At 37.9% G+C, this 12,500-nt stretch overlaps 1 protein-coding gene across 2 annotated transcripts in view; it reads left to right on the top strand.

Moving 5' to 3' along the window:
- LOC135216411 (high affinity cationic amino acid transporter 1-like) overlaps positions 1–12,500 on the top strand; it is a 58,788-nt gene that overhangs the window by 1,148 nt on the left and 45,140 nt on the right. The window lies entirely within an intron of this gene.

Here is a 12,500-nt window from a genome sequence, read left to right as displayed (position 1 = left end):
GACATCACGCCCATTATAGTAAGATTATTATTACTAGTTCTCTTCCAGGGAGATCTGGGCCATCCAACTCTCCTGGTACCCGGGGGTCAACTCATTTCTCCACCCCAAACCCCCTTCCCCCGTCATTCTTTCATCAAAATATGAATTTCAGTCATTTACATCATGGTATCACTTGTTATCTCTAATCTGTCACTCAACTACTTTAAGCGTCCCTCTCAAATACACAGAATTATTTAGAACTCCGGTGATTCCTCTCCGTATAGCAACACAGATCGCAGCAAACTAATATAATCTGGCCCTCGTACAGCACTTTAAAGTTTATTTGATTTCCAAATATTATTCAAACGTGCCTATTGGTATACGCCGAATTCAAAGTTAAGCAACCATGCATCCGAAATCACTGTTCGTAAATGTTTGGAGGCTCGATCTCGATGTTCCTGTATCCATATAGTGTTATTGTATTCGTTTGTTTATACACTGTCCTCATTCTGTGAACTGATCTCTTCTTTCTGTATTTCCCATTGCCTTCTGTTACTTCTTTCGAATGAACATCATATCCTTTGGAAGCTTGAATTTCAAGTCAATGGCCCCTGTGGTGGGTTTGTTCCATAAGAATAGGGTTCATGTTTTGAATAATAATAATAAATGTTTCCGGTTTTCATTCGAGGTATCATAAGTCCCATCTCTCCATACAATTATATGATGCTTTCTACTAACCTGGAGTCATTTGGCTGATTAAGGCAGCTTCATCTGTTCACTTTGAATTTTTTAACTTTTGATTGTTACTCCACACCCAACATCTTCAAATTCCAGCGGTATTTATAATTATACACAAGAGAAGGGCAAAAAGTACAGGTGGCATAACATTTCCCAGCAGAATCCCTCTATCAACTGCCAGTTCATTTGAGAAGATCCATTGATTGATTGATTTATGGTCACTCAAACTTGCCTCACTATTTGGCAATAACTTTCCATTTACTGGAGATTTTATAATACTTGTCCGTGGACACGGTCTTAGTGGAGCAATGCAGATATAGCATTCGTAACAGACATTCTTAAAGCTCTGGAAACTGACAATTTAAAATTGTCGAGTAAGCAATAATTTGTTATTTTTCCTAAATTGCTAATCGATGATTAGGTATTTAACTAACACTAATCGTTGCTTAAAGCTTCTTAGATTATCAGTCGTACTTAAGGGTATATTAGTATACTCAAATAGGTATGAAACTATAAAGTTAAATCCTATTGCGCTATATTTATGTACCTGCGTGAGACATATCTCAAGCTTGTGTCAGCTATCTTTTTTTTTTATTTCCATGTCATAGAATCAATGAGTAACTTCTCTTTGCAACACTGACAGCAACAAGTAGCAAGTTGCAACATCACGATGCTACTTACAACTAATAAAGGCGAAATAACGAACTATAAAAATCAATTGAAAAAAAAACAAATCCAAAGTATCTTTGCAGACTCAATATAAATATAATTTCGTAAAAGTGAAAGTAATAGTCTTTCATTAAATAACTTACAAATTCATTAAGTAACTTAACAATACATTCGTATAAGTGAGAGTAATAGCCTTTCATTAAGTAACTTAAAAATCAATTCATAAAAATGAAAGTAATAGTTCTTTCATTAAGTAACTCAGAAATCAATTCGTCAAAGTGAGAGTAATAGTCTTTCATTAAGTAATTTAATGAAAGTACTTTTCTAAACAGGAGGAAAAGTCTTCTTTTATAAGTATGAAAGCTGAATGAAGGTTGATCGAAAGATCTTGTCTTCAGTGGTCCAACAACAATCAAATCGGGCCAAGGAGAGAAGCTGATTACAAGCGGAGATATTAGTGATTAAGGTTTCTTTTTTTAATTGGCTGATAAAGGTACGGACTTCTGAATAGAGGTGTATGTATGTATGTATGTATGTGTGTATATATATATATATATATATATATATATATATATATATATATATATATATATATACGTATATATACGTATATATATATATACATATATATATATATATATATATATATCTATATATATATATATATATATATATATATATATATATATATATATCTATATATGATTTCCCCTTTTGATGCCAGTAGAGATTTATTTTCCCCTTTCTAAGTGTTCAGTAGAGATTTATTTTCATCCTTTTTAAGTGCTCAGTGGAGATTTATTTTCCCCCTTTTAAGTGCTCAGCAGATATTTATTTCCCCCTTTTTAAGTGCTAAATAGAGATTTATTTTCCCCCTTGTCAGTGCTCAGTAGAGATTTATTTTCTCCTTTCTAAGTGCTCTTTAGAGATTTATTTTTAAGTATATGTACCCATACATAACTACGCATTTCTTTCTCTATATTTATGACTATTATCAACAATTTCATATCAAAGGCGAGCAATACTCACAAAAAAAAAAGTAATATCAATCGTGCAAAAGCAACAAAATAATGCAGATATTTATATTTACGTTATATTTACGTCTTGCATGAAAATTATTCCGATTTAACATTAAATAAATCGTCTTCAGGCAATGAACTTCATGATTTTCTTTCATACGTTTCTATTTACAAGTCACAGTAATGACAGCCCGCCGGCAATAATAATTACGATTAAAAGACAAGAATATAAATAAAAATGCTTTGACAGTCAGTTAACGCGAACTTGATAATTATTCAGTAAAGCGACTTATTTTTGATTAGTTATTTTCTCTTCATTAATAAGGAATCACTTCTTGTATTTTAACATTTTTACTTACACTTTTTATCTATTTTTTCATTAGGTATTTATTTATTAGTTTTATATTTATTTCTTTTTTTTCAATAAGTAACATCTCTTCTTTCTGTATTTCCATTTGCCTTCTGTTACTTCTTTCGAATGAACACCATATTCTTTGGAAGCTTGAATTTCAAGTCAGTGGGCCCGGTGGTGGCCTTGTTATCCAGGGTTCATCTCCATAATAATAATAATAATAATAATAATAATATGTTTTGTTAAAGATGATGGCAGCATCAGTGGAATTGATTTTATATATGGTCTTTTCAATTCTTCTTATTATTCTCTCTTCATCAGGGCTGATATTTTGCTAATAGCTGGCCGATGTTCATATCTCGGTTGAAAGAAATGTTTTCTAAAATAATAATTTATTGATATTGATAACCAAAAGTGGTTAACAAATCTTAGTCTAAGGGTGTAACGGAATTTCCAACGTTTCCAACCGTATCATCGGTTCGATTCATTTTCAAGGAAAGGTGAGCTTGAACTGATTGAAATGGGGTCGTTCGGCGGTATTTATTGTGTCCCAGGTGCTCTGTCTGATGGGCGCTGCATTTTCATTGGCTGAACAGAGGATTAAGTCCCTGAGTCAAGCCGTCTTGCAGAGGTGGAAGCTCGCACTGCTCTTCTCGTGCGGACGCTGGAGACTGGGCGCGTAGTATTGGGAAGGTCATTTGCGATAGACGGGGCACCTGATTGGCCCGTTCGATCGGCTCTATGGTGCTGGCGGGCGGCGCCCTTCGTCGCCACCGTCGGGAGGAGTGAAGTCTCTTGGGTGGTGTTGAGGCTGGGTCTCTCCTTCCCGATGTGTAGGGCCTCCAAGAGGCGGAGGCGACGGTGGTCTGCTGCCTTATCGATAATTCTGATATTAGGAATAATGTCATTCCTAATTATCCTGGTATTGTGGACGTTTTTGGCATGATTATGGATGGCGCCTTCCTGAGCGTGGCAGGATATCCTCTTCGAAAATCGCATAGTCGTCATACCAATGTAAGCGCCGGGGCATTCCCGGACAGGGCATTTGTACTGGTAGACAACGTTAGTTTTCTTGAGAGGGTCCTGCAACACGGGGGCTGGATTGTTTTTCATAATCAGGCCACTGGTCTTCTTGCTCTTGTAGTAAATTATTAGTTTCACTTTTTTCGCAGGGTCCGTGGGGGAGACGTTCCTTTCTATGATGGACGAAGGGCTCGCTCGTCCTCTTTGTATTTCTTATGAAATACTCCCTTGTAAAGAGAGTGACGTCTTCAAGGGCGGCGGGACGAGGCTCCTGCTGATACCACTTATCGATGTTTCTGCGAATGCATTTTAGTGATGTCCCGGTTGGAATACCCGTTGTTAATTAAAACTTGGGCAACACGTTTCTAATTCAGTGTGCGTGTCCTTCCACGAAGAGCAGTGTGAGAGAGCTTCTCCTGATGAAGGCGCTGATCGCAGTGCGCTTGTATCTCTCTGGACACTCGCTCTCGCCGTTCAGGCACATGCCCAGGTTCGTGGGTTTCGTATACACCTGTGTTACGAAGCGCTCCTCTTGTTGCCCGACGAGGACGTCGGGCCACTAGGAAGCTTTCAGGGAGGACCCTGCCTTCAACGTCAACTTTTCGGCGAAGGAACTGCGGGAGCCGTAGTTTTTCCTTCCCTGTTGAAGGGCGACCAGCTTCCTAGTTATCGTCCTCATTCGGTTCTTTTCGGCATCCTTCTCTTCTAGGCGGTGCAGGCATTCCATGATTGGGCGGGGGGTGGGGTGAGCCCGTTTTCTTGGGTGGAATCATCGTCTCTGTTGGGCCGTTCCATAATTCGCATCGGCCTTCCCGGGACCACTTCGGATGGGTGGCTGCTGCTACAGGGTTCCTGCTGTTACCTGGCCGACGGAGGTTGGTCCCACTCGGGTGTGCATGGTTTCTTCATCTTCATCCTGGAGAGCGACTCTGTTCTCGTTCCTTCGCCGAAAAGTTGACTGTTGAAGCAGGGTCCTCCTGAAGCTCCTAGTGCCCGACGTCCTCGTTCGGGCAAACAAGAGGAAGCGCTTTTCGATAACACAGGGTTGTATACGAAAAACCCACAGAACCTGGGCACTGTGCCTGGAACGGCGGAGAGCGGAGGTGTCCAGGAGAAGATTACAAGCCGCCACTGCGATCAGTCGGCCTTCATTCAGGAAGAGCTCTCTCACACTGCTCTTTCGTGGAAGGACCACGCACACTGAATTAGAACGTTGTTGCCCAAGGTTTTTTAATTAAACAACGGGTAATTCCAACCGGGACAATCACTAAATGCATTCGCAGAAACATCGAAATAAGTGGTATCAGCAGGAGCCTTGCGTCCCGCCCGCCCTTGAAAGACAGTCACTTCTCTTTTACAAGGGAGTATTTCATAAGAAATACCAAAGAGGGACGAGCGAGGCCCTTTCGTACCATCATAGAAAGGAACGTCTCCCCCACGGCGAACCCTGCGAAAAAAGTAGGAAACTAATAATTTACTACAAGATGCAAGAAGGACCAGGTGGCCTTGCATTTATGAAAAACCAATCCAGCCCCCGGTTGTTGCAGGACCCTCTCCAAGGAAAACTAACGTTGGTCTACCAGTACCAAAATGCCCACCTGTCCGGGAATGCCCCGGCGCTTACATTTGGTATGACGACTATTTGCCGATTTTCCGAAGGGAAGGATATTCCTGCCACGCTCAGGAAGGCGCCCATCCATTAATCATTGCCAAAAAAACGTCCACAATACCAGGATAAATTTAGGAATGGACATTTATTCCTAATATACAGGAATTTATCGCATAAGGCAGCAGACCACCGTTCGCCTCCGCCTCCTTGGAGGGCCCTTACACATCGGGACCCGGCCGCACCCGAGACCCAGCCTCAAACACCACCCAAGAGACTTCACTCCTCCCGACCGGTGGCACGGGAAGGGCGCCGCCCGCCAGCACCATAGAGCCCGAATCGAAACGGGCCAATCAGGTTGCCCCCGTCTAATCGGCAAATAGACCTTCCCAACAATACTTACGCTCCCAGTCTCCAGGCGTACCGCACGAGGAAGAGCAGTTTTGCGAGCATTCCACCTCTGCAAGACGGCTTGACTCAGGGACTTAATCCTTCTGTTCAGCCAATGAAAATGCAGCGCCCATCCAGACCAGAGCACCTGGGCACCAATAAATAAAACCGACCCCGGAACGACCCCATTTCAAATCAAGATTTCAAGCCTCACCTTTCCTTTTGAAAAATGAACCGATGATACGGGTTGGGAAACGTTGGAATTTTCCGTTACCACCTTTAGACTAAAGATTTGTTTAACCACTTTTGTTTATCATATTTCAATAATCTTATTATTTTTAGAAAACATTTACTTCTTTCACCGAGATATGAACATCGGCGCCAGCTATTAGCAAATATCCAGCCCTGATGAGAAGAGAATAATAAGGAAGAATTGAAAAGACCATATATAAAATCAATTATTCCACTGATGCTTCTGCCATCATCTTTAACAAAAACATTGTTTGAAGAGAGGGTCTCCTACCTTTCAACAATAATTAATAATAATAATAACAAAACAAACATTTGACAATAAAAAAACAAAGGCGACATGTCGCCATATTTCCATTTTTTTTCCCATCTCTCTCCTTCTCTCTCTCTCTCTCTCTCTCTCTCTCTTCTCTTTCTCTTTCATATTTCCTATCTGGTCGGAGGAAGATGATAAACTAATAATAATAATAAATATAAGTGCTTCAGTTAGAGATAATAACCGATGGATAATAATAAAGTAATAATTAATTAATTAATAAATAAATAGAAAAATGCCCGCCTTAGTTCAACATACAAAATGGCGGAAAAAGTAACAAGAACTGAAGGGATTAAAAGCTACAGATGGGAAGCAGCATTCAAACACAATAGATGAGACTGGGATACAATACCTGGGAAATAATGGAAGGTGAGGGGATATAAAAACACCAAGAGGATGAAGGACCAACGATCAGGAAAGAATTTATTTGCAGAGACTACGAAAGCGAATACTCAAGTCAAAACTCAACGCCAGAAATATGATAAAAGGCCATAAACACATGGGTTCAGTGCCAGTAATCAGATACAGCACAGGAATAGTGGAATGGACGAAGGCAGAACTCTGCAGCATAGATCAGAAAACCAGGAAACATATGACAATACAAAAAGCATTACACCCCAGAGCAAATACGGACAGACTATACATAACACGAAAGGAAGGGGGGAGAGGACTACTAAGTATAGAGGACTGTGTCAACATCGAGAACGAGTACTGGGGAAATATCTGAAAACCAGTGAAGACGAGTGGCTAAAGAGTGCATGGGAAGAAGGACTAATAAAAGTAGACGAAGACCCAGAAATATGCAGAGACAGGAGAATGACAGACAGAACAGAGGACTGGCACAACAAACCAATGCACGGACAATACATGAGACAGACTAAAGAACTAGCCAGCGATGACACATGGCAATGGCTACAGAGGGGAGAGCTAAAGAAGGAAACTGAAGGAATGATAACAGCGGCACAAGATCAGGCCCAAAGAACCAGATATGTTCAAAATACGATAGACGGAAATAACATCTCTCCTATATGTAGGAAGTGCAATACGAAAAATGAAACCATAAACCACATAGCAAGCGAATGCCCGGCACTTGCACAGAACCAGTACAAAAAGAGGCATGATTCAGTGGCAAAAGCCCTCCACTGGAGCCTGTGCAAGAAACATCAGCTACCTTTGCCAGTAATAAGTGGTACGAGCCATTTCAACCTGAGGGAGTAATAGAAAACGATCAGGCAAAGATCCTCTGGGACTATGGTATCAGAACAGATAGGTGATACGTGCAAAATAGACCAGACGTGACGTTGATTGACAAAGTCAAGAAGAAAGTATCACTCATTGATGTCGCAATACCATGGGACACCAGAGTTGAAGAGAAAGAGAGGGAAAAAATGGATAAGTATCAAGATCTGACAATAGAAATAAGAAGGATATGGGATATGCCAGTGGAAATTGTACCCATAATCATAGGAGCACTAGGCACAATCCCAAGATCCCTGAAAAGGAATCTAGAAAAACTAGAGGCTGAAGTAGCTCCAGGAATCATGCAGAAGAGTGTGATCCTAGAAACAGCACACATAGTAAGAAAAGTGATGGACTCCTGAGGAGGCAGGATGCAACCCGGAACCCCACACTATAAATATAACCCAGTCGAATTGGAGGACTGTGATTGAGCAAAAAAATAAAAAATAAAATAATAATATAATAATAATAAGTGCTCAGTAGAGATTTATTTTCCCCTTTCTAAGTGCTCTGTAGAGATTTATTTTTAAGTAAATGTACCCATACTTAACTAGAAAAACTAGAGGCTGAAGTAGCTCCAGGATAAATGCAGAGTGTGATCCCAGAAACGGCGCACATAGTAAGAAAAGTGATGGACTCCTAAGGAGGCAGGATGCAACCTGGAACCCCACACTATAAATACCGCCCATCGAATTGGGGGAGACTGTGATTGCCAAAAAAAAGAAAAAAAAAAAAAAAAAAAAAAAAACAAAAAAAAAAAAAAATAATAATAATAATAATAATAATAATAATAATAATAAAAGTGCTCAATAGAGATTTATTTTCCCCTTTCTAAGTGCTCTGTAGAGATTTATTTTTAAGTAAATGTACCCATACTTAACTAGAAAAACTAGAGGCTGAAGTAGCTCCAGACAATTGCAGAAGATGTGATCCCAGAAACTGCGCAACATTAGTAAAAAAGTGATGGACTCCTAGGAGGCAGTATGCAACCTGGAACCCCACACTATAAACAATCCGCCCAGTCGAATTGGGGACTGTGATCGACCCCAAAAAAAATAATAATAATAAACTTTGGCATTAAATAACAAAGCATATGTCGCCTTATTTCCATTTCACTCTAATCTCTCTCTCATTTTCCCTTCATATTAAACTCAAATTGCATCTATCTGTCCGAGAATGAGGGATCATCCGTTTGTCCACCTTGGTGTGTCATCTTACCAGGTTGCAGCTGCTTCGGAGGCTATGAAGCGTCTGTGAATGCTTCGACTAATACGCTCCTCAATGCTCTCGTGGATGTTGATAGTCTGACTGGGTACTGTCATCTCCTCTCCCCTTTAAGCCTAACCATCGCATTAAGCATTTTATACTAACAGCGAGAAATGCATTAACATTGTAGTCTTTAATTGAAAAATAACCTTCCCGAAAGAATACATACGCAAACAAATGAATTAAGATTCAGCCAGGTAATACGAGTTGGGTGTCATTTTTTTGTATCAAGAGAGAAAATAAGTTTAATTCCACATCTTACCATACTATCGTTTACGAAGGAATATTCGTTCATTGAGTCTTATGAACTTCATGAATTTCCAAAATATTCTATCTATCGCCAGACAATTTCACGACAAGTCATGAATCACAATTAGAGAGAGTTTGATTTGGTTATACTCAGACTGTCAATTTGGGAGGGAGGGCAATCTGGCAAATGATACAATTCCATGTAATACATCAGTTTAAACTTGGTGCGTAGTCTCCAAAAAACATTTTTTTTTTTTTTTTTTTTGCTAACGGTTCGTTAAATCACACTACATGCTTTAGAATAATTCGTTTCGTTATATTCACACAGTTGGACTGTGGCAATAGCCTCCCTCAGGATGTTGTGCAATTGGAACTTTAACAATTTTAAGCGAATATGAAATGTATTCCTACCTTACTACTATTCTCCTTAGATTTAATAATCCACTTGAATTTTTACCTATTTATTAACCAATTTATTTATTTCTTCTATCTGTGTTTCCTTCTTTCTACTGAATACCATGTCGTCTGGAAGCTTGAATTTCACATAAATGGCCTTTTATGTGAGTCTGTTCTACATGAATAGGGCTCATCACCTGAATAATAATAATAATAATAATAATAATAATAATAATAATAATAATAATAATAATAATAATAATAATAATAATATGAAACATTTTCATCGAACGTACTCCAATCCCAAAAAGTAGAAATAAATAATAATAATAATAATAATAATAATAATAATAATAATAATAATAATAATAATAATAATAATAATAATAATATGTAAAATTTTCATCGAATTTATTCTAATCTCAAAATGCAGAATTTTTTATATTCTATATTAATTTCGCCTTCTACTAGCATATTGTTGATGAGTGGCATTTCAACATTTTCAAGAAACGGAAAATATCACTGTAAACGAGTGGGATTTTAACATATAAAAAAATGGACGGTATAACTGTATATCGTTTTTACGAGATAGAAGCATTTTGTCCTACCACATTATACATTGCTGTATGTGTGTGTGTGTGTGTGTGTGTGTGTGTGTGGACATGGCGATATCTTATCTACGAGTGAGGTGGTGCATGATAGATAATTCCTTTTTGATAACAGCCTAAGAAAACAGTGATTAAATTCGTACAATTTGAGGAAAGCTGCGACAATGTTGTCATAAGTTATAGACCGATAGCAGCTCAAAGTGATAACATAAATACTAAACGAGATATGTCCTTTAATATCGAATTCACCTTATTTTGGGAATAACGTATACCCTAGTTGGGAATTATAACTGGGTGAAAATTATTCCCAAGGTACAATGAATCTGATATTAAGATATTTGCGAACTACATAGTATCGTATATATGGGCCAAATATCGAATGCATTATTCGTACATACGAGAGATTTAGATCATCCTATTAACTGGAGTGAAGACAGATCCTTAGTCCCGTGTAACGACTCAGTTAAAAGGAATATCACTGAATCTTGTTTTTATCAAAGTCAAATAATGGAAGTGTTGTAAATTTAAGTCTTGGTTTGTTTAAATTCAATGCATTCATAATTAGGAAAGGCTGTTGGTAAATATGAGGAACCAAATTAATACATTCAATTGTATAAAATATTTCTATTTATTTATTTATTTATTTATTTATTTATTTATTTATTTATTTATTTTTAGCTTCCACATCTATTACGGTTAATTATATGGTTTTAGTTTGTGACCGCGTGATCCCGGATTATCCTGGATGATCTCGTTGATTTTTACCCTTTTGACAATTAACCATCTGGTATTCTTGATCATTTTTTATTTACCTTCTAAAATTCTTTCCAACTGTATCTCAGTTGTGCCCAGACGATGCGATAGACACCAAGGAAGCGCTTGGTACTGATATTCTGCCTGTCATTTTACGATGGTATTCCCTTACGTACAGCCACGCGTGCGTACGTTAAAAAAATTCTGAACCAACCTTTCCCTAAGTAATCAATTATCAACGACGTTTTTTCCTCCTACATTATTATATCCCTGTCGAGCGATTCCGTTAACAGATATTTATAGCTACCGTAAGAAATCGACGTAAATAAATATGATTTCTTCCTATGAAAAAACAAGTTCATTTACTGGTTGGTAGTTCTTTGATAATAGAAAACAAGCAACGACAGTAAACGTGGTTTTGTAATGACATGTCTTTTTTTCGTATACTACAGTTGTTTGTGTATAGCCAGTAACCGTTTTCATGATCAAAATGTCAGTGTGGAATTGACTCAAACGTAAAGACGAAGTGAGAAAAAAACTCTCTTTTGCTAATTGGGTAATAAACCTAGGTCATTCGTCTGCTCTAGTATGTCGAAATCACTAGTTATCAGTAATCCTCACAAGAAAAAGAAAGAAAGATCAGGATAGAGTATTATTATTATTATTATTATTATTATTATTATTATTATTATTATTATTATTTATTATTAATTATTATTATTATTAATTAAGAGATGAACCCTATTCGTATGGAACAAAGAAAACCAAAATGGTCACTGACTTAAAATTCAAGCTTACATAGAATATGATTGTAACCCAGTTTTATTATATACATACATATATACATATATATATATATATATATAAAAATATATATATATATATATGTATATATATATATATATATATATATATATATATATATTATATATATAAGGGAACCTTTACTATTTTTTGAATGCCTGTTTCCCCCAAAATACCGTGTCAACGCTTTGGCTTAAAAAAAATAAACTGTCCTTTTCTGTAGTGAATTACTAAATGAAGATTATGCGTTAAAAGCAGCATTTGCGTCGTACAGAACCTAACATCCATTAACTTCACATTGCCACATTTGCTCTGATTCATAATTTGAAGAGAAACTGGCGTTTATTTTATCTGGGAAATAGCATAAAATAGCTTTCAGGGATGCACTAAATACCTCCACTTAAATACAAATGTCCAGGTTCATATTAATGGACAAATAATCTCTCTCTCTCTCTCTCTCTCCACACACACACACACACACCACACACACACACAAAACACAGGCGGTTTCGAATAAGAATCTCTGTTCTTTCCCGTAAATAATCTTCAATTTCACGGCGAGTACGATCTTTGACCTTAGGTGACCTCTGACACGACAACATTACGCGCGGAGGAGAGAGAGAGAGAGAGAGAGAGAGAGAGAGAGAGAGAGAGAGAGGTTGAAATGTGCAGTTGCATTATCATTTCAATCGAAAATCCTCTTCGCTAAGAGCGTTATTGAATTGCCACACCTCCCCCACCCCCTACCTCCCCCACGACGCGAAGAAAAGGAATCGCTTGATTAATGGGGCAGAAGAAGAGTCAGGCAGGCAGGCAGGCAGGCAGGTAGTCATGCACAGTGATG

This window comes from Macrobrachium nipponense, chromosome 6 (assembly GCF_015104395.2).
Source record: "Macrobrachium nipponense isolate FS-2020 chromosome 6, ASM1510439v2, whole genome shotgun sequence".
NCBI classification, from domain to species: Eukaryota; Metazoa; Arthropoda; class Malacostraca; order Decapoda; family Palaemonidae; genus Macrobrachium; species Macrobrachium nipponense.
This window is presented reverse-complemented; position numbering and strand designations above follow the sequence as displayed.